This window comes from Nicotiana tabacum, chromosome 6 (genome assembly GCF_000715075.1).
Source record: "Nicotiana tabacum cultivar K326 chromosome 6, ASM71507v2, whole genome shotgun sequence".
In the NCBI taxonomy this organism is placed as follows: Eukaryota; Viridiplantae; Streptophyta; class Magnoliopsida; order Solanales; family Solanaceae; genus Nicotiana; species Nicotiana tabacum.
The window spans coordinates 10,610,862-10,633,823 of NC_134085.1; positions in this window are offsets into that span (position 1 = coordinate 10,610,862).

Sequence of the window (22,962 nt, forward strand, 5' to 3'; positions counted from 1 at the left end):
TTGGTCGAGGCTCGGATAGATTTGTTTACAATCAAAGTTCGTCATTGATTCATCTCCGGTTAGTTGTTTTTGAGTTTTATTTTTGTCCATATTTTTGTTTGATATTTTCCGGATCCAAAATCGTTAAACGATTTAATCCTTGTTTTGTTCGTTGTTCATCATTGAAATAAATTTCTAGTGTGTTCATGTTGTTTGTTAAATTAATTTTCAGATTTCAAAATAGAAGTTTAATTAGTTGTTTTCATATTCATGTCATGTTTGTATTATTGTTTAAGTGAATATTTGTTAGTTTGATGTTTGTTAGATTCAAATTGAAATTTAATTAACTATTTCTTCAATTTGTTTCATGTGTTTATGTATTGTTAGAAATTGTTAATATTGTTAAGTTCAAGCTTAAGTTCATAATTGTTTATTCATCGATCTTGTTATTTGTCTAAAGAATTTAGTTGTGTTAGAGAAATATGTTGGTTTAATCGTTTAAATCCATCATATTTGTTGTTCAAAATAGATTCAATTCATGTTCATACTTTGTTTGATTGTTCTTGAATCCGAAATTTGTATAGTTTGATTTCTTGTTTATCATTTATGATTATTTCTTGAATTTGTCTCATAATCTTGTTGTTTAAGTTTAATATAGGAATTGTTGGTTGTAATATTGTTAGAGTTGATTTTAAGTTCAATATGATTGAATTTAGAAATCTTCATACTTTGTTTGTTGTTGTTGTTGAATCCGAAAATAGAATTGTTTGTTGCTAAAATATTGTTCAATCAAATTTTAGTTGTTCTTTGTTGTTCAATTTGTGTTCATGTGATTTGTTGTTGAAATGTTGTTAAAATCGTGTTCATGTGATATTGTTGTTATGATGTTCATCCGTGTTCATATTGTTGTTTGAACATTGTTAGAAATTGATCATATTGTCTATATTTTGGTTATGTTTGATTAAATGATGTGTTATAGCTGATGGGTAATTTGGTAAATTTGTAGTACGTTCAGGGGTAGTTTGGTAATTTTAGTAAGGTCGGAGGGGGTAGTTTAGGAATTGTACATTTTGTAATTGTTTATTTGAAGCATGGGGGACAAAATGAAACGGGGTGGGTTGTGATATGATTATTTAATATAAAAGGGGGGACAAGATTTAATTTAAAGGGGGAATCTTGCATTATTTTAAATGAAGCATGGGGGACAAAATATAATGGGGTGATGTGATATGTTTATTTAATGTAATGGGGATGAGTGGAAAGATAATGGGTTGGGTAGAGAAAAAGTATTGATTTTAATTAATTGAAAGGTTTATGGGATGTGTTATATATGTGAAGTCTTGAAGACATAAAAGAACAGGAACAGAAATACAGAGAGAACAGAAATAGAGAAAAGATACGAGAAAAAATACACACACACATAGAGAAAAAAACGGACAGAGAATAGAAGAGAGAAAAATTCCGAAAAATATTTAAGCTTTCAAAATAAAAATAAAAGCTAAAAAATCTACTGCTTTCTTTCTTTGTTTGAAATTAGTATTAATGGTTGTTGTTTCATTTAAAGCTTAAAGCTTTTGTTTTTGGGATTACTACTCCACCGGTCTGTACTGGGTTGTTACTGTTGTTGGGCAGTTGTTGATGTTGTACTGTTATTACTGCCGCTGATTCTCATCTTCATTTTCTTGCTTCCAATATCAGGTACATATCTGTAAATTCATGTCATGAAAAGCTTCAACATGGCAAGTAAATGAAGTTTGGAATTATAAGGATGTCTTCTACTCATTTAAATTTTATTAGTTTAAGTTTCAGTTTTGTTTTAGTTGGTTAATATAGTATTATACTTGACATGATAAATTGTTAACTAATTAACCTTCTGGAGTAGTAAATTCCACGATAATCTTATATGTTTTGAGGACTAGTGATGATATTTACTGTTTGAATTGTTGAGATAGGGAACATTGCAGAAAATTGGCCATTAATTAAATCATGTGATATTGTTAGCTAAGTAAAGAATAGTACGGAAATACCCAGAAATTACATTACTAGCTTATTTTGTCAAATATCCAATTTTGTTTAAGGCTAGATGATGTCGTCTTATTAAATCAATTGGTAGATTAGTTCTCTTTCTTAATAACAAATGGCATAGTTATTTTAGGAACGCGATCAACTCATTTCTTTTAATGTATGAAATAATGTCGATGATTTTTTACAAAATATAGAGTTAGTGTTTTTAAATATTCGTGTAGGCAGAGAATAAGAATTGGTTTATTTATCTCAAACTCAATCTTCGTAATCAAAAATTAACTAAATAATTATAACTTTGGACTAAAAACAAGTATATGAAAAGGATATGGGATTTATAAGCACGAATTGCAACATTTTATGTCAAGGATATGTAGAAATAGAGTTCGCATTAAATATAACAATGAAAATTCTTCAGAAACTATTAATTTGTCTATCAAGTTAATTCTTTTTCCAGTTTTATATGCGATTCGATTTTTGGATATATTAATGTTGTATCCACGATAAAAATGGTAGTATTTTTAGTTACATGTTGTTTGTTTCTTTTTCATATCATTAATTCTTTAAAATTTGAATAGTTTTGAGGTATATAATTCATACGCGTAAAATAAGACTTGTAGCAACGCCTAATAAATTTTGAATTCTTTGTCAAAGAAATTTGTTGGCATCCCAATCGGTGATTCTCCATGACTCTTACATTTAAAAATAGATGGATGCAATAAACATTTGTAGAGAATTTATATTACTGTCAAGAATATTTGCATAATTAAGGATGCGTTCGCGTGACTTGATTATACTTCTAAAGGCAATTCGGATTATGCGTTCGCGCAATTTCGAGCAAATTTTTATTAAAAAGAGATTCGTCGGGGAATATTAAATTAATTTTATAAAACCCGAGATGTGTGGTTCACTATTTAAGAAAGGCGAATGTTCTTAATTTTATTTTTAAACACAATTTCGAAAAAAAATGATTATTTTTATAATAAATATATTATCAATATCATTGTGTACACGTACGCGTGACACGATTTTTCACGTTAAAAAAATATATAATATATAAAACGAATACACGTACGCGTGATTCGATTCGAAGAAGGGTCTTTAATTATAAACAATCTAAACAGAAGCGGTAACAAAATCATGCAATAAAAATGTAAAATCGAGATAATTAAGCCAAGAATAAAAACAGTTAAGCGACCGTGCTAGAACCACGGAATTCGGAAATGCCTAACACCTTCTTCCGGATTAACAGAATTCCTTACTCAGGATTTCTGGTTCGCAGAATAATAAACAGAGTCATATTCTCCTCGATTCAGGGATTAAAATTGGTGACTTGGGACGCCTTAAAATTCCCAAGTGGCGACTCTGAAACAAACAAACAAATCCCGTTTCGACTGTCCTTCAATTGGAGAAAACTCCCTACGCACCCTCGCGGGCGCGGAAAAGGAGGTGCGACAGTGAGTATGCCAACTCAGTAAGTAATAATAATAAATGAAAGTTGAGCAGTAAGAAAACACGTAAACCACGTCATAACACTACAATAAATGTAGATCATTTCCAAAGCTGTACAAAAATCATTTGCCTCGTAAATCAAGCTCAGTTTCAGTAAAAATCTTTTAAAACAACTTTTAATGGTTTCAAACGAGTGGTAAAACAGTGAGTATAGATGATAGAAAACATAAACAGCACCTCAGGAAAAACATATACCATAAACCACCCCTCGGGCATAATATGAATAGAACCAACCTCTCAGGCTACCTCACAATCACTCGTATTTAGCCTCTCAAGCATAACATGAATGAAGAACCACCCCTCGGGCAAACATGGATCAAGAAAATCCCCTCAGGTAACAACACGAAACAACAAGAGCCCCTCAGGCTACATCATATCACTCACATTGGGTACCCGCGCTCACTGAGGATATACAGACTCCGGGAGGGGCCCTTACGCCCCAATTGCAATAATAGGTCATCTCGTGGCATAATCAAACAGGCTCTCGGCCTCATATCAAGGCACCTTGTGTCATAACAACTCAAGCCCTTGGCCTCATAATCATGAATCAGCACAATATCACTGCGGGGCATAACTCGATCCTATAATAACCTCATAACACAGGCCCTCGGCCTCACTCAGTTAGAAATCGCTCAAAGCCACTCGGGCACAGTAAAATATGATGCTCAGCCCAAAATATCATTTAAGATGTCAAAATAGAGTAAATATGACTGAGTTGTGAAAATAGTAGGATATAGCATGACTGAGTACAAATATGAAGTCAAAGAAGTGAGGAATACTAGTAAAAATCCCGTAAGGGTCCAAAACAGTTAGCACGAGGCCCAAATATGACATTCAGCCCAAAACATGATGATAGCAAACAGTTTTCAATCAAATATGCAATTACACAATCATACGTGATGGAGTAAGTCACAATCCCCAAGCATGACCCCACGCTCGTCGTCTAGCATGTGCGTCACCTCAAAGTAGCACAACGATGTGAAATCCAGGGTTTCATATGTAAGCACGTGATTTTTGCCCTATATGAGAATTACTCCCAAAAAATTCAAAATAAAATGATTTTCCTTGGTGTGCAATTTTTAGAATTTTTGTGATATTTTTGAATAATTATTTGTATTTTGTCTGTGCATGTTTATTTGTTAAATTAATAAAAAATACAAAATATGTCGCATTTTGCATGTAGGATTTAATTCTACAATTGTTAATAATTAAATTTGTTTTACAAAAATTAAAAATTACAAAAATAGGCATCTTTTGCATTTTTAGCATTTAACGTCCAAATATACAATTTTATGCTTAATTATTACTTAATTGTGCGTTAATTGTTATTGGGAGTTAATTTGCGCTTTTATAACTTAATTTAGTTCTTAATAATAATTTAAGGATTCTTAGAATTTAGTTTTAGAAAAATAGAAGAAGATTAAAGAGAGAGAAAGAAAAATTCCGAAAAAATATTAAGACTTTCAAAAAAGAAAAATACAAAAATAAAAAGAGCTGGAAATTAAAAGAGAGAGTAGTATACACCTGATAAATATTCTTATATACAGGTTCAAAAAAAAGTTAAACATTGATTAGTCTTTCAAATCGGAAAGATTCCCTTGGCTTCTGTCCGTTGTTTGTTGTCGGTGTTTTCGGATTTTTATCTTGCTTTTCAAATCTATCACTGGGATTTCTGTGGACTGGATTGATGGTTAATATTGTTGTTGCTGTGTTACGTACTACGTTGCTGATTTTCTTTTCTTATATTGGCAATACCAGGTACACCACTGTAATTTTGGCATTTTGTAAGCTGAAATGAAGAATGGAATGTTAAATTTCTAATTTAGCTTTTTCTTTTTTTATTAATTGTATTTAGATTATTTTATGTATTATTATTCTGTAAATCGCCGTCGTTTTACATAACTAGACATATTGTAGCGATGTACTAAATAATGCTTTGCTTTAACCTGATTATTAGGTAGTATATATTTAAGCAGGTTTATTATTGATTAAACTGTCTAATAATTAGAATGAGAAGAAAATAACGTAAAAATGACTTTATGAAATCAGTTTTGGCAAAATTGATTAAGTTCACTATTTATAAGGGTTTTAGTATCGCCAACATTAAGTTAATCGAAATCATGTAGCTAAATTTAGTTAAAACATGAGTTTAAATTAATTTTGCAAATCAAGTATTAGGACATGATTTGAATTAAAACAAGGTTAGTTAAGGTTAAATTAATTAATTTTTAGAAATACGGATTAGTAATCAAGATTGTTTCTAATTTCCAGTATTTGTAAATAATTAATTTCAATAGCTCAAGTCATCTAACAATATGATTTTAATCCGGCTATGGGATAATTAGTTTCTTTTTAAAAAAATATTTGACAATTCCATTGTATTTATAATTAGAATTTTAGTAATATTACTTTCCGTTAATATTTGTTTTAAACCAGTATTTAATATGTTATTTTTAAGTATGTAGAGATTGATTTTATATTTATAGATAAACTTAATAATAAAAAAAATGTAGTCATTTTAAGATATTCATAAAATAAGGGAGGATTTCGCTAAAAAATAAATAAATATAAACAATACAAAATTTGCAGGGTTATCCAATCTTATTTATTTATTTTTTTAAAAAAATACTTAGATCCCGGGATGGGCGGTTTAGTAAATTTCACGGTACTACCTAAAAGTATAACAACGCGTAGTCTTTAGGCGCGTATTTAATAAGGGTATTTTCTTAAATATGGGTGTGCATTTATGTAACCCAAATCCCAATCTTAGCGGAGTCAAAATGCGTCAATAAATCACGTGTACACTAGTTGTGACGTGATTCAAGATGCGTTTTCACGACGTTGCAATTCTTGTATAAAATAATAATAATAACAATAATGATAAAGGCGGGTCAAAGTTAAATTTGCATATAAGTTCTTAATTGTTAAAAAATCAAATAAATAAGCCAAATATAATAGTTGAGCGACCATGCTAGAACCACGGAACTCGGAAATGCCTAATACCTTCTCCCGGGTTAACAGAATTCCTTATTCGGATTTCTGGTTCGCAGACTGTAATACAAAGTCATTCTTTTCCTCGATTCGGGATTAAAATTGGTGACTTGGGACACCCTAAATCTCTCATGTGGCGACTCTGAAATAAATAAACAAATCCTATTTCGATTGTCCTTTAATTGAAAAAAACTCCTTCGCCCCTCGCGGGGGCGGAAAAAGGAGGTGTGACAGCTCTGGCGACTCTGCTGGGATTGTAACCCAGAACCACTTGTTCAGGGTTAGAAATTCGAGCTTAGATAAACTGTTATATTTGGTTCTGTCTGATTCTGTTACATGATATATGCCTAATGTGCTAAATGCTGCTTTTACCGCTTTGATATTATGTGAACTGTATATAAACTGTGTCGAAACCCTTCTCTTCTTACCTCCGAGGAGAAGCTCGTTGGTTGAGACTCCCTATTCTGTTAGTGTCAATACCTGAAATAAGAAAGAGGCCGGACAAGTTACAAAGCCGGACGATCCCGCGGGTCCCCGGTACGTAGCCCCCTCCTCGACTCGAGTTGTCCGCTCAGGTACACAGTCTATAACAAATACCCAGGTTATGAACCTAGAATAACTCAGCTTCATGCCGGATCCCTAGTAGGAACGCTTATCTGCATCATGTACATTTTTGACTTAGGGGACTCAACACAGGGGTTGGGTCCGTCTAGGACTAGCAACCTGAAGTGAAAAGACCATCCTGCTGCATACTGTGTGCTTTATGCATTTATTTGTTTCGGACTTGCATGCTGACCGGCTTTGAAAAATCGGGAATATTGGAAAATTGCGAAAAAGAGGGAAGTAACTATGGAGAGAGTTAATTGCCTATTTTTTTAAAAAAAAATCCCCATGCCTGAAATACTGGAGAAATTCTGCCGAAATTTTGGAAAAAAAGAAAAAATAGGAAAAATATTTTTTTTATATAGTTTGTTTCACTCAAAAAAAAAAGCAAATGAAAAAATAGAAAAGGAAAATAGTTTGTCTTGCCATGGAAAATGAAAATAAAAAAAAAAGGTCTTATTTTTTAAAATAGTTTTTATTTTTATTTTATGAAAACGCCCAAAATCGAAAAAGGAAAAGAGTTTGCTTTGAAAGTGGGTTTGATATTTGTTGCCAAAAATGAATGAAAAAAAAAGAGTTTAAAATAGTTTATGTTAATGACCCGAACTACGCGGGTTTGATTCTCACCGGATGTGAGATACGTAGGCAACCCTCATCGGGTCCAACCCCCCTTTTTGCTAAAATAGCCAAAAATAAATAAATAACATGTCAAAATTTTAATTTTGTCATGAATAAGTCGGGTGATGCTGTTTTGTCAAAAATAGCCGAATGTTCCCGAAATGGACGCCGGAGGGCTGACTTTGCATAAACAGCCACTTTTTGGGTCATTTTTTAAGATTTGGTCCAGTTGACCTACACAGCCTTAAAAATCTTCGTCCCCGAGGCGCTGAAGGGCCGTGTTTGCAACACCAGGTTTTTATTGTAATTTGAAAAAAAAAACAAAGAGTCAGCGGTCAGGTGAATACCGTTTGGAATTTTTAGTCAAAATAAGCCGAGCCAGCTTCGGCCGCGTCTTAAACCGTTCTTGCCAAAATAGCCTTAGCGTATCTTTCAGTTGTCGAAAGGCTATTTTCGTAAAAGAACGGACAAGTTTGTAAAGTGTCATAAAATCATCCTCCCCGGCCTTAAAATTCATGTGAAATTGGGAAGGGGCCACATTTGCAAAAATAACCGTTTGGTTGCATTTGTCAAACAGAGAAAGGGAGCTGGCCGTTTGTGAATCTTTTGATTAGAATATGTGGGTTGTTTGATTTTCGAGTTTGTAGGTCATCTTCAAATCTTTGAAACCCAGTTTGTTTTAATATGAAAATTAAAAATTCCAGAAAAAAATGTTTTATTATTATTTATCTTTTATTGGCCCGAACTACGCCGGTTTGATTTTCGCAGGGTGCGAGATACGTAGGCAACCCTCATCGGGTCCAACCTCCTCTTTTCAAAATAGCCAAAATGTTAGAATTTTAATTTCGTCATGAATGAGTCAGGTGATGCCGTTTCGTCAAGGATAGCCGAATGTTCCCCAAAGGGACGTCGGAAGGCTGACTTTGCACAAATGGCCATTATTGGTCATTTTTATTTTATTTTTTTTTTGACCAAATTGCCCAACGGCCTCAGAATCCTCGTCCCTGAGGCTTTGTGAGGCCATGTTCCCCATGTTGTTCTCATTGCTGCTAAAGAGTCATAAATAAATCAAGTGATTGTTTTGTCAAAAATAGACAAATGTTCCCGCAAAGGACGGCGGAAGGTTGATTTTGCATAAAACGGCCACTTTCGGTCGTGTTTTAGAGTTTTTGATCGGTTGACCCTCACAGCCTTAAGATCTTCATCCCCGAAGTGCTGAAAGGCCGTGTTCGAAAATCTGATCTTCTTTTTTAGAAAGAATATAGTCAAAATATTTTTGAGTCAAGTCATTTTTGCTTAAAGTCACCTTAATAAATGTGCAGGATGAGCACAATGCAAAATGAGCACTTTTCGATAATGACTAAAATCCCTGTCAAGTTACGGCTATGGTGGAATGATCTAGGTGCTGAAGGACAAGATGAGGTCAAGAAATATCTTAAAGGTCTCACGGGTTTACTGGAAATCCAGCCTCGGGGAGATATCATAAGAGCTTTGGTCACTTACTGGGACCCAGCGCACAATGTTTTCCACTTCTCCGATTTTGAACTCACCCCAACTCTGGAGGAAATGGCTGGGTACATCGGAAATGCTGAACTTCCATTAAGGCAAAGATACCTGGTCGCCCCAAGAGCTGTCACGGTGCATCGATTTCTAGACTCACTAAAAATACCCAGGACGGTCCACAACCCAGATTTGGCCGCCGGTTTTTGTAATCCATGCTTCATATACGACAGGTATGGTCATGTAGGAGGATTCAACAATCCGATTAACAAGCTATGCAGCAAAGGTAGTCGTCAGAAGTGGGATAAGCACAGACGGGTGGCTTTCATGATAACATTTTTGGGCCTTCTGGTATTTCCGAGGAAAGATGGGAATATTGATCTGAAAATATCCGGGGTCGTCAGTACTTTACTCACTCAAAATGACAGTACTCTCGCGCCTATGGTGGTATCCGATATCTTTCGAGCTCTCACAGCCTGCAAAGCCGGGGGAATTTCTTCGAAGGTTGTAACTTGCTGCTACAAATATGGATGACTGAACATCTCTGCCATCGTTCCGAACTTTTGAGCCATGGTTCCTCGGAGAAGACTTGCATAGAAGAGTTTTACACGAGAACCAAAGAGATCAGTCTACCCAAAGGAGTTATGGCATGGACTTCATTCTTTCAAGCTCTTACTGCTAGCCAAATACAATGGACACTGGGATAGTTGCATGTTGATGAGGTCATGTATATGCCAGCAACTAGAACTCATTTCCTACTGATGGGACTTAAGAGCATTCAACCTTACGCGCCCTGCCGAGTCTTGAGACAACTCGGAAGATACCAGATAGTACCACACAAGGAAGATCTTAGTGCTCAAACAATTGAGATAAGCCCTGACGAACAATTTCCTGAAGCAAAAATCCGCCAGATCTGGAATGAATGTCAATATTTCAAAGCAGATACTTGTGTGCAGGATCGGGCCTAAAGTGAAATGGCGCCAGGTTACCTTGCATGGTACAGAAGAGAACTCGAACACGAAAGGCCGGCTAAAAGACCCCACATCCTGAATTTCGCCGAGTCATCGCAAAAGCAGTGGGATTGGTTGGCAAAAGAAAGAGGCTATCGTACCGAAATCAGCAAGTTGAAGCAACAAGTGGAAGGTCTGAAATATGAGCACAACGTGCAAGTTGCTACCGATCTGGGAGAAAAGAACAGGTTGGCTCAGGAAAATGAGATGCTCAGGGCCCGGATCAAACAGATGAGGATAGATGCTGATAACCAACAAAGGAGCCGATCGGATGAACGATTGATAAAAGCTTTAAGGATGGAAATTGGGGAGTGCCGGAGTGAGTCAGAAAATACCATAGCGGGGCTCGAGGCACACTGGGCAAGAAGGACAGAAAAACGTAACCGGCACCTACAGTAGTTGGAAAGGGATCACGAGCGAACCATTGCCAATCTGAAGGAAAAGGTGGACAGAGCGTTTGAGCAAACCCGAACCCTAGGAGTTGAAAATAGACATTGCCGCAAGCTTTTAGCCCAGATGGAAGTAGAAATTCAGCAGTGGCAAATCAATGCCTCCAGGTTTCTCGGGTTATGACAGCCCGTAATGATCAAATAGAGCACTTACTCAAAGAAAAGAGACAAACCAGGGATAAGATCAGGACCATTGCCCATGCCATCATCAGAAGATGTCTACGGTGTGAAAACATGACCACCATTACCGTTCTCTCGGCAGTGATGGTTTATGTCAAACAAACCATGCATGAGCTGGAACAACTTGAAAGGGACCTCACACCTAAGACTGCGGCAAGGCCGAACGATGCCCCGCGGGCGCCAATTCGCGAAACCTTAATGTATTCATAGGTCGAGTCTGTCCGTCTTTTGCATCGAGGTGTATTAGTCTATTGAGTCTGTACCTTTTTCAAGGCTTGTTATTTTCCTTTTTTCAAGAATGTTAGTTTGTAAAAGATTGTTCAGTAATAAAATGTGTGTTTCTTTTACACTCATTTGTTTTCGAACTACGTAATGATCTGATTCACGCGGCATCGTGATACGTAGGCAATCCTCATCGGATCCGGTCACATTTTTAACTGCAAATAATGAAAACAATAATAATAGAAAAAAAAAACAAGAAAGAAAAATGGTAATAAATAAAAGAAAAGCCTAAATAGAAGCCGGAATGACGCATGTCTTTGTTGCAAGCATGTAGAAACTCACCTAACTGTATAGGTGCATCACACCCCAATGTGAGATTACCTGTCTGTTATTTGTTTCAAACTAACCGTTTGTTTGCTGATAAGTTCAGGTTCCTAGAAAAGTGTTTTGGTTTTGTGGTAATCTGGCCTCACATTCATACTTCACGAGATCAAAAGGAAGCGTTCAACCACCCGTCGCTAAATCAAGAGGAAGTGTTCATACATACTTCACAAGGTCGAAAGGAAGTGTCGAAATGTCTTCAGAAGTTCCTCTGCCAACGATTCCTATTTCGGAAGAAAGTTCAATCTCAGCCATCCCAACTTCTGAGTCAGCAACGGTAAATAGAATTCTACGTCTCCGCATGATGGAAATGTGGGACGCCTGGGCCAATGGAAAAGAGCCACCAAGTGTGATCCTTGGATTCCCTGAGCTTTTTCCTAGGGCAAGTGGGACCTCCAACATCCCCATAAGTTATCCAAATACCCCACTGGGATTTCCTACCATCTCAGCCTACTTTACTGGAACACCTTCTGAGTCTCGCCCCCAGGTGTTAGCTTCCGGTGCAGCTTCAAACATATTCACTGCTCCGCCTTGTTCAGCCACGGCACAACCTGTTTTACCTAGGCCTAACTTCGATTCATCATCCTTCACATTTCAAGCGCCCCCTCTTCCATTGGAACCTAGCCAGTTCACCACCAACGCTTACCCTCAGCCGTCTCGGTACGAGTTTATCGCAGGGCAGGAGAAAGCCGAAAAAACACCTGAACAAGAGGAAATGACCAGAAAAATGAGAAGCATGGAGCAAACTCTCAAAAATATACAGGTTCTGAGCGGGCAAAAGAGCATATCTTACGCTAACCTATGCATGTTCCCGCACGTACATCTGCCCTTGGGTTTCAAAACCCCAAAGTTTGAGAAATATGACGGGCATGGGGACCCCATAGCCCACCTCAGAAGGTACTGCAACCAGTTGCGGGGAGCGGGCGGAAAAGAAGAACTTCTTATGGCTTACTTTGGAGAAACTTTGATCAACATTGCTTCTGAATGGTATACGGCTCAGGAAGTATCTCGTTGGCACATTTGGGACGACTTGGCTAGGGATTTTGTCAGGCAGTTTCAATATAACATCGACATTGCCCCCGACAGGAATTCATTGTCGAATCTAAAGAAGAAGCCTTCGGAGAGTTTCCGAGAATATGCTGTCAAATGGCGTGAACAAGCGGCCAGAGTCAAACCTCCGATGGATGAAACAGAAATGGTCAGTGTTTTCCTTCAAGCCCAAGAGGCTGATTATTATCAAAACATGATGTCTGCATTGGGAAAGTCGTTTGCTGAAGCCATCAAAATCGGTGAAATGGTGGAGAATGGGTTAAAAACAGGGCGAATCTTGAGTCAGTCTGCTATAAGGGCCACCTCCCAAGCAATCCAAGGCGGGTCTGGAGGAGGAGCAAACCGAAAGAAGAAGGAAGAAGCAACAATGGCAACTTCGAGTGTAAGAAAACCCCATCCATCCAGATTTCATTTCTCTGAAAGAGCCCCGCAACACTACTACCCCCATCAAGATGCGGCCTATGCTATGAACCTTCAGCCCTACACAGTAATGAATGCATAACCATATATTAGGCCACAGCAACAATTTCACCAAAAGCGAGCTCAATTTCCAAGAAATCAACCTCCCCACCAAGCTCAGTATAATCCCCGACCTCCACAAAATAATCTCCCCTACAACGCCCGCACTCGAGAGCCGCCCAGGAAAACGGACTTCACACCTATTGGTGAGTCATATTCCAACCTTTTCCCTAAATTGGTCCAAATGGGTTTGTTACAACCCGTACCCCCAAATAGGCAAAACCCAGAGTCACCCTCTTACCAACCTGGTGCCCGATGTGCCTATCATTCTGGAGTGGAAGGGCATGACACTGAGAGCTGTTGGACTTTGAAAAGGGTTGTTGAAAACCTCATAGAACAAAAGCAGATAGTGTTAAAAGACGAAGACATTCCTAATGTGACCAACAATCTGTTACCGGCTCACAACAATAGACCAATTATTGGGATGATCTGCGAAGATAAAGAGTTTGATCCTGTCTTGAAAGCCATCATTGCAATCGCCGACATTGAGAAAAAGCCCAAGACGTATGCAAAGCAAGAAAAGGGGGTCAAGAAGAGTAAACCCCCCCCCCCTCAAAGCACAGAAAAAGCAGTGGAAACCAAAACAGAGGTAATACCCTCGAAAGATGTCGTCCTTTATGTCCCCCGAGGTTCGAAGAAAGGACAAGTGACATTGAGCCCTCCAAGAAGGTTTGAGCTGAACAAAGGATATAAAATGTATGTGCCCAAAGGGACCTATGCGGAACGGGGGCCAATAATTTCACCAAGGCTGAATGAGCCCGTGATTATTGGATGCGCACCGCAGAGGCCCATGACAGATCCTACTACCGTCCCGTGGAATTATAACAAGGCGGTAGTAACCTACAAAGGAAAAGAAATCCTGGAAGAAGTAAATGAAACTAACCCAACTGAGAAATACCTCAACCTGGAGGAGTTGAATGATTCTACAAAGAAGCGTTTCCCACTCAAGAAACCAGTTAGTGCCGAGGAAGCGGAAGAGTTTTTCAGGAAAATAAAAACTGTGGAGTACGAGATAATTGACCAACTCCGAAAGTCTCCCGCTCAGGTCTCGTTGTTGTCTCTATTAATGAATTCTACTGAGCATCAGAAAGTGTTGATCAAGACCCTCAATGAAGCTTACGTCCCAATTGAAACTACGGTGGAACAGCTAGAGAGGATGGCAGAAAGATTCTTCATGATCAATCAGATTTCCTTCAGCAAAAATGATCTGCCCCCGGAAGGGGCCGCTCACAACAAGGCCCTCCACCTAACAGTTAAATGTGAAGGGTACTATGTGAAGAGGGTCATGCTGGATGGCGGGTCCGGAGTAGATATCTGTCCCCTTTCGACTCTGCAAAGAATGGAGATCGAGACAGGGAGAATCAGGCCCAACAGCGTATGTGTTCGTGCCTTTGACGGCATCAAAAGGGACACCCTAGGCGAGATCGATTTGATTTTGACTATTGGACCTGTGGATTTTGAGGTGACCTTTCAGGTCCTAGATATGGATACTTCTTACAATTTCCTTCTAGGAAGGCCTTGGATTCATGCGGCGGAAGCCATACCTTCTACTCTCCATCATATGGTAAAATTTGTATATGAAAATCAAGAGATTATAGTCCACGGAGAGGATGAGCATTCAATTTATCGATACCCGTCGGTTCCATGCCTCGAAGCTAAGGAGGGTAGTGAACACATAGTTTATCAAGTTTTCGAGGTTGTGGTCGCAGACCAATGCGAAGAAGGAAGCCCTTACCCTCAACCTTTTCTCTCAAAGGCATCAGTTATGGTTGCCAAGGAAATGATCAGGCATGGTTATAAACTGGGGAAGGGACTCGGGGCATCATTGCAAGGTATCACCGAACCTATCACCTTACCTGCCGCCGAAAAGTTCTTCGGTGTTGGTTTTTACGCCGAAGAAGCTGACGTAATGTGGGCAAACCAACGGAAGAGCAATGGTTGGGTTTTATCTCAGCCAATTCCGCATCTTTACAGAACATTCGTCAGACCCAAGTAAATTGAAGAAAGAGAGGATGAGACCTTCACAACCGAGGAAATTGAAGAAATCTGTGGGGTTATGAGGCAAATGCTGTATGAAACCCATATGGTTCAGCCGGGAGAAGGCTCGAGCACCACTGAGGTGCTTTACATGGGGCCTGGTGCCAAATTGCAAAACTGGAAGGCTACTCCGTTTCCGATCAAGCGGGAATCCTGGTAGACCAGTCTTGCCACCTTTTCTGCATCACGAGTTATTTTGGGGTGTAACTCGAATGATTTCCTTTTAGTTTCCTGTCCTTAAATTCTGATGTAAACCCTATTATCTTCAAAATTCAATGAAATGAAATTAATATTTCATCTTTCATCTTATTTATTCTCTCTGTTTTTTTTTTTATTTCTTTCAGTTCTAATAATGCGGTTTTAAATAACATGACATGCTTGCGGACTTCATGCCCAGATCCAAACATGCAGTCTAGCTGCGAAATAATGAACCAAGAAATGGAATACGATGAAGAAGAGGCTTTTAAGGAAATAAATCGAGAATTGGAACACTTTGAGAACAAACCTAAGCCGAATCTGAATGACACCGAACCGGTTAATTTGGCAACTCCTGAGGAAATCCGAGAGACCAAAATAAGCATTCACACGGACGAGAGAACGTGAGACGCGATAGTTTAACTCCTTTTTGAATTTAAAGATGTGTTTGTTTGGTCATACGATGACATGCCAGGATTAAGCGTTGATCTAGTGGTGCATAAATTGCCAATTCACCCTGATTGTCCTCCAGTTCAACAAAAGCAAAGAAAGTTCAAAACTGATGTCAGTGACAAGATTAAAGAAGAAATCACCAAGCAGCTGAAAACGGGAGTAATTCGGGTAGTCCAGTACACCACGTGGTTGGCGAATGTAGTTCCAGTGCCGAAAAAAATGGGAAGACTCGGGTATGTGTGGATTATCGAGATTTGAACAAAGCAAGTCCCAAAGACAATTTCCCATTGCCCAACATCCACATCCTTGTTGATAATTGCGCCAAACATGAGATCCAGTCTTTCGTAGATTGTTACGCTGGATATCATCAGGTGTTGATGGATGAAGAAGACGCCGAGAAGACTGCCTTCACTACACCATGGGGCACTTACTGTTACCGGGTTATGCCATTTGGTCTGAAGAATGCTGGGGCAACTTACATGAGAGCCATGACTGCCATTTTTCAGGACATGATGCATCAAGAAATAGAGATGTATGTGGACGACGTGATAATCAAGTCCAGGACTCGGGACAATCATATCCAAGACTTGAGGAAATTCTTCGAGAGACTGAGAAAGTACGACTTGAAGCTGAACCTGGCCAAATGCGCCTTCGGAGTCCCATCAGGCAAGCTTTTGGGTTTCATAGTAAGTAGGAGAGGTATAGAGTTAGATCCAACAAAGATAAAATCTATCAGAGATCTACCTCCCCCAAGAACGAAGAAAGACGTGATGAGTCTGTTGTGCAGGTTAAACTATATCAGTCGATTCATTGCCCAGCTGACTAGCACGTGTGAGCCCATATTTAAGCTATTAAGGAAGGATGCAGCGATCAAATAGGCGGCTGAGTGTCAAGAAGCCTTTGACAAGATTAAAGAATATCTTTTAAATCCCCCAGTTTTGGTCCCGCCAGAGCCAGAGAGACCCGTGTTCTTATATCTGACAGTCTTGGAAAATTCTTTCGATTGCGTCCTCGGGCAACATGACATAACCGGAAAGAAGGAGCAGGCGATCTACTACTTGAGCAAGAAATTCACCGGCTACGAGGCCAAGTACACTCTGCTGGAAAGAACGTGTTGTGCTTTGACATGGGTTGCTCAAAAATTGAGACATTATCTCCAAGCTCACACTACTTACCTCATAAGCAGGCTGGATCCTTTGAAGTATATATTTCAGAAACCAATGCCTACTGGAAGACTGGCCAAGTGGCAAATCTTGCTTACTGAATTTGACATAGTCTATGTCACCTGCACGACAATGAAAGCCCAGGCATTAGCAGATCATTTGGCCGAAAATCCGATTGATGAGGAATACCAGCCATTGAGTACTTGTTTTCCAGATGAAGAAATAAATACCATAGAAGTGGTCTCGGAAAACACTCACGTTTGGAAGATGTTCTTTGATGGGGCCGTAAACGCCAAAGGTGTAGGAATAGGGGCAATCTTGATCTCACCTGCTGGTCAACATTATCCGGCTACTGCTAGGCTTCGTTTCTTTTGCACGAACAATAAATCTGAATATGAAGCCTGCATCATGGGCATGAATATGGCGATCGATCAAGATGTTGGGGATTTGTTGATTATGGGGGATTCTGATTTGATTATCCGGCAAGCCCAGGGTGAATGGGAAACTCGAGATGTCAAGTTTATTCCTTACCGACAGCACGTAGAGGATCTCAGCAAGCGGTTCAGATCAGTAGAGTTCAGGTATATCCCGCGATGTCACAATGAATTAGCCGATGCACTTGCCACTTTAGCTTCAATGTTACCTTATCCAGGCAACGCCCACATCGATCCCTTGGAAATCCAAATCAGGGAAAGGCATGGTTACTGCAATTCCATCGAGGCAGGACCAAGTATCCAGCTATGGTACCAGGATGTTAAGAGGTTCTTGAAAACACAAGAATACCCCGAACATGCTACTGGAGATCAGAAGAGAACTATTAGGCGGCAGGCAAGTGGATTCTTTTTGAGCGGTGAGATATTGTATAAAAGAACCCCTGACCTCAACTTATTAAGATGTGTTGACACCGAAGAAGCAGGCAGAATCATGTATGAAGTACACGCAGGAGTGTGTGGATCTCATATGAATGGGTATGTTCTAGCAAAGAAAATCCTTCGGGTCGGGTATTATTGGATAACTATGGAGAAAGATTGTTTCAGCTTCGTTCAGAAATGTCATCAGTGTCAGGTGCATGGAGATCTAATTCACGCACCTCCCACAGAACTGCATCCCATGTCTGCACCTTGGCCATTTGTTGCTTGGGGTATGGATGTCATTGGTCCGATTGAGCCCAAAGCTTCAAATGGGCATAGATTCATATTGGTCGCTATCAACTACTTCACAAAATGGGTCGAGGCTGTCACTCTCAAATCAGTCACTAAGAAAGCCGTGGTGGATTTCATACATTCAAATCTTATCTGTCGTTTCGGTATTCCTGCAACTATAATCACAGATAATGCAGCAAACCTGAATAGTCATTTGATGGAGGATGTGTGCGAACAGTACAAAATAACGCATAGGAATTCCACTCCTTATCGCGGTGAACAAAAACATCAAGAAGATTTTGAGGAAGACAACCCAGAGTTCCAGACAATGGCATGAGCAGTTACCTTTCGCCCTGCTGGGATATCGCACTACAATACATACATCAGTAGGGGCAACCCCATACTTGTTGGTTTACGGGACCGAGGTTGTAATACCGGCAGAGGTAGAAATCCCTTCTCTCCGGATCATTGTTGAAGCTGAAATTGAAGACAGTGAGTGGATCAAAACCCGTTTGGAACAGTTAACGCTGATCAAAGCGAATGGCTGCGGTCTGTCACGGGCAGTTGTACCAACAAAGAATGGCCCGTGCTTACAACAAGAAAGTGCGACCCAGGAATTTTGAAGTAGGTCAACTGGTGTTAAGGCGCATTCTTCCACATCACCAGGAAGCGAAAGGAAAATTTGCTCCTAATTGGAAAGGTCCATACATCATCAAGAAGATATTGCCCATGGGAGCATTATATCTAGGTGATATTGAAGGAAAAGATCCCGACACAGCCGTGAATGCCGATGCAGTAAAAAGATACTATGTCTGAACTTGCTCTGATTGTTTTTGCACAATTGAGAGGACGAAGGCTTTCATTCCCGCTACCCAAACACTCAAATCCTTTGCTAACCCTTTGAGCCGTTTACCTTTCTTTCATTACCCTCTTTGGAACCCGGAAGTGCTAGTAAAAAAAATAAAATAAAAATAAAAATAAATAAAAATAAAAATGAAAGTAGCCTGAGCTACGTTTGACTTGATTCCGAAAGGATACGTAGGCAGCCTCTCTATGGGGTTCAATCACACCAAAACAAAAATCCAGTTTTTCCCCAAAATTTAAACTGAGGCAGACATTATAATAATTCGGCGATAATCCCGCCTGGACGGTTCCAAAGTTGTAATTCGATCCAAGTTCTTTTGACCCCAAACCTGTTGCAAGTCCTTCCGATCAATCGGCAAAAGTTTCTTCAAAATCAAAGGATGCAGTTGCTCGGATCCGACGTAATCAGGATGAGAGAAATAAAATGAGAGAGTCTTATTGGTGAAAACCTACAAGCACCATAAGGCGATGGCAAGCAGAGAAATCAAAATGAGAGAGTCTTGTTAGTGAAAACTCATGACGAGCACTATAAGGCGACGGTAAGAAGAGAAATGAGAGAGGTCGGCTAGCGAAAACTCGCAAAGGGCGCTGTCGGCCGAAAAGAGGATTTCACCACAGAAGGTTCTGGCAAGGTTCCCAGGTTTGGAAACATAGATCCGTTTGGTTCGTGAGAAAATGTAGGTTCGTGAGAGTCGGGCATCCAATCCAAAAAGCAGGTTATGTCAATTTAAAGCCAGCATGCACCTCAGATAAGTCTTTCTTTTCCCCGAAAAGGATGCTTCTCTTTTAAAATTCATTTCCTCGCTCTTTGTTTACCTTTCTTTGGATTCCTTTTCGGTTTAACCCTAAGCCCCAAAACATGCTAGAAAGAAAAGGTGGCAGGACCGGTTTCACAGGGCTCTGTCTGGCAAGAGGTGGTGAACATACCCGGCCTCAGTGATGCGTCAGTCCAATCCCGACTGATCGTGACGTTTGATTACCTCAAAATCCCCAAGCAGAGTTTGAGACGGAAGAAACAGAGCCTTACATGCGCAAATCATCGTGAAATCTTGAAATATTGAGTCTTATCAGTTTGAAAGGGGGTCGCCTTGGAAGCCAATCAATGGCGAATTTTCTCAACAGAAATGAGGCTTGGGGCCAAGAAAAACAATGAAGGCCACAAAACCGACCACAATTTCAAACTAACAATTTTCCTTTGTTTGAAGTTGAAGCAGTTGCAATACAAAACGAACTAAGCAGGAAGCAGGTACAACCCTGCGAGAGGCAGGTGCAGCCAAAAGGAAATGCGCAAGGATTAGAAATGGCTATGCTGCAATAATCAACCCAAAAGGGAAGTCTCCTCCCGATTCTTTCCTACATTTTTTTTCCTAACTCGATGACTTCCCCGGCATAACCCGAGGACTATCTCCCTTTTCCGGCATAACCCGAGGACTTTTTCCCTTTTCCGGCATAACCCGATGACTTCTCCGGCATAACCCGAGGACTCTCTCCCTTTTTCCGGCATAACCCGATGACTTCCCCGGCATAACCCGGGGACTTTTCCCCTTTTCCGGCATAACCCGATGACTTCCCCGGCATAACCCGAGGACTTTTTCCTTTTTCGGCATAACCCGAGGACTCTCTCCCTTTTCCGGCATAACTCGATGACTTCCCCGGCATAACCCGAGGACTCTTTCCCTTTCCTGGCATAACCCGTGGACCTCCGTGGCATAACCCAGGGACCTCTTTCCCTTTTCCGGCATAACCCGATGACTTCCCCGGCATAACCCGAGGACCTCTTTCCCTTTTCCAGCATAACCCGATGAATCTTTCCAGCATAACCCGATGACTTCCCCGGCATAACCCGAGGACTCTTTCCCTTTCCCGGCATAACCCGTGGACCTCCCTAGCATAACCCAGGGACCTCTTTCCCTTTCCGGCATAACCCGAGGACTATCTCCCTTTTCCGGCATAACCCGAGGACTCTTTCCCTTTCCCGGCATAACCCGTGGACCTCCCTGGCATAACCTAGGGACCTCTTTCCCTTTCCCGACATAACCAGTGGACCTCCCTGGCATAACCCAGGGACCTCTTTCCCTTTTCCGGCATGACCCAATGACTTCCCCGGCATAACCCGAGGACCTCTTTCCCTCCCTGGCATAACCCAGGGACCTCTTTCCCTTTTCCGGCATAACCCGATGACTTCCCTGGCATAACCCGAGGACTCTTTCCCTTTTCCGTCATAACCCGATGACTTCTTCGGCATAACCCGGTGAATTTTCTGGCATAACCTGATGACTTCCCCGGCATAACCCGTGGACCCTTTCCAGCATAACCTGGCAATCCTCCCAATTTAGGGCTCCGATCCCTAAGTTGAGCAAGTTTCCATTTAGCCAGCATTAGAGCTCCACTCCCTAAACTGAGCGTTCTTCTATTTAGCCAGCCTTAGGGCTCCAATCCCTGAACTGAGTATTTTTCTGTTAAGCCGACATTAGGGCTCCAATCCCTAAGTTGTGCATTTTTACCTTTTGCGACATTAGGGCTCCAATCCCTAAGTTGCGCTTCATAGACTAGGGGTTTTTCCAATCCCCGCATCAGTGCTGTAGATTATTATGGCAATTAACTCACGAAATTTTCCTAGTGAAACTGGGGCAGAAAAATTTCGTTCGTTTGTTTTGTTTGTCTCAGCAGGTTTGACCTCGAGGCGCATTGATCGAGATGACCTACGGGATGAGTCTCAATCTTGAATAAAGAAAAGAAGAAAAGGACAAAAGGAGAAGATGTCCCCAAATACTGGAACAAACAAACGGCGGGTCGCTCCAAAATTTGATCAAAGTCCCGAGTTCCGCCAATCCCGTCTCACTCAATACCGCAGAAATAAACAGGCGCCTACAACTTGCGAGCATCAAGATTCGGATCGAAGTCTACAAGCAGAATCAGCTAAGACCCAAGATCAAGTTGCAAAGGAATTATAGATAGGGATCTTGTAACTAGCAATTGACACGCATAAGTAGTTAGTTCAATTTCAATTTTCCTTTGGTTGTAATAAGGCGATCAGTAAATCAACAGTGGCAACAACAACAGCAGTAACAACAAGCATCGCAATCCCAGGGTAGTCCCAGCTACCAAAGTTTTCCGAACTACATTGACCTGATTCCTGTTTAGCCCAGGATATGTAGGAAACCTCTGAAGCACGGATGGGCAAAAATCGCTCACTTTATCGTTGCACGAGAACCCTTCGTGTCTTCGGGCAAAGAGGGGCAGCTGTAAGCACGTGATTTTTGCCCGATATGAGAATTACTCCCAAAAAATTCAAAATAAAATGATTTTCCTTGGTGTGCAATTTTGAGAATTTTTGTGACATTTTTGGATAATTATTAGTATTTTGTTTGTGCATGTTTATTTGTTAAATTAATAAAAAATATAAAATATGTCGCATTTTGCATGTAGGATTTAATTCTACAATTTTTAGTAATTAAATTTGTTTTACAAAAATTAAAAATTACAAAAATAGGCATCTTTTGCATTTTTAGCATTTAACGTCCAAATATACAATTTTATGCTTAATTATTACTTAATTGTGCGTTAATTGTTATTGGGAGTTAATTTGCGCTTTTATAACTTAATTTAGTTCTTAATAATAATTTAAGGATTCTTAGAATTTAGTTTTAGAAAAATAGAAGAAGATTAAAGAGAGAGAAAGAAAAATTCCGAAAAAATATTAAGACTTTCAAAAAAGAAAAATACAAAAATAAAAAGAGCTGGAAATTAAAAGAGAGAGTAGTATACACCTGATAAATATTCTGATATACAGGTTCAGAAAAAAGTTAAACATTGATTAGTCTTTCAAATCGGAAAAGATTCCCTTGGCTTCTGTCCGTTGTTTGTTATCGGTGTTTCCGGATTTTTATCTTGCTTTTCAAATCTATCACTGGGATTTCTGTGGACTGGATTGCTGGTTAATATTGTTGTTGCTGTGTTACGTACTACGTTGCTGATTTTCTTTTCTTATATTGGCAATACCAGGTACACCACTGTAATTTTGGCATTTTGTAAGCTGAAATGAAGAATGGAATGTTAAATTTCTAATTTA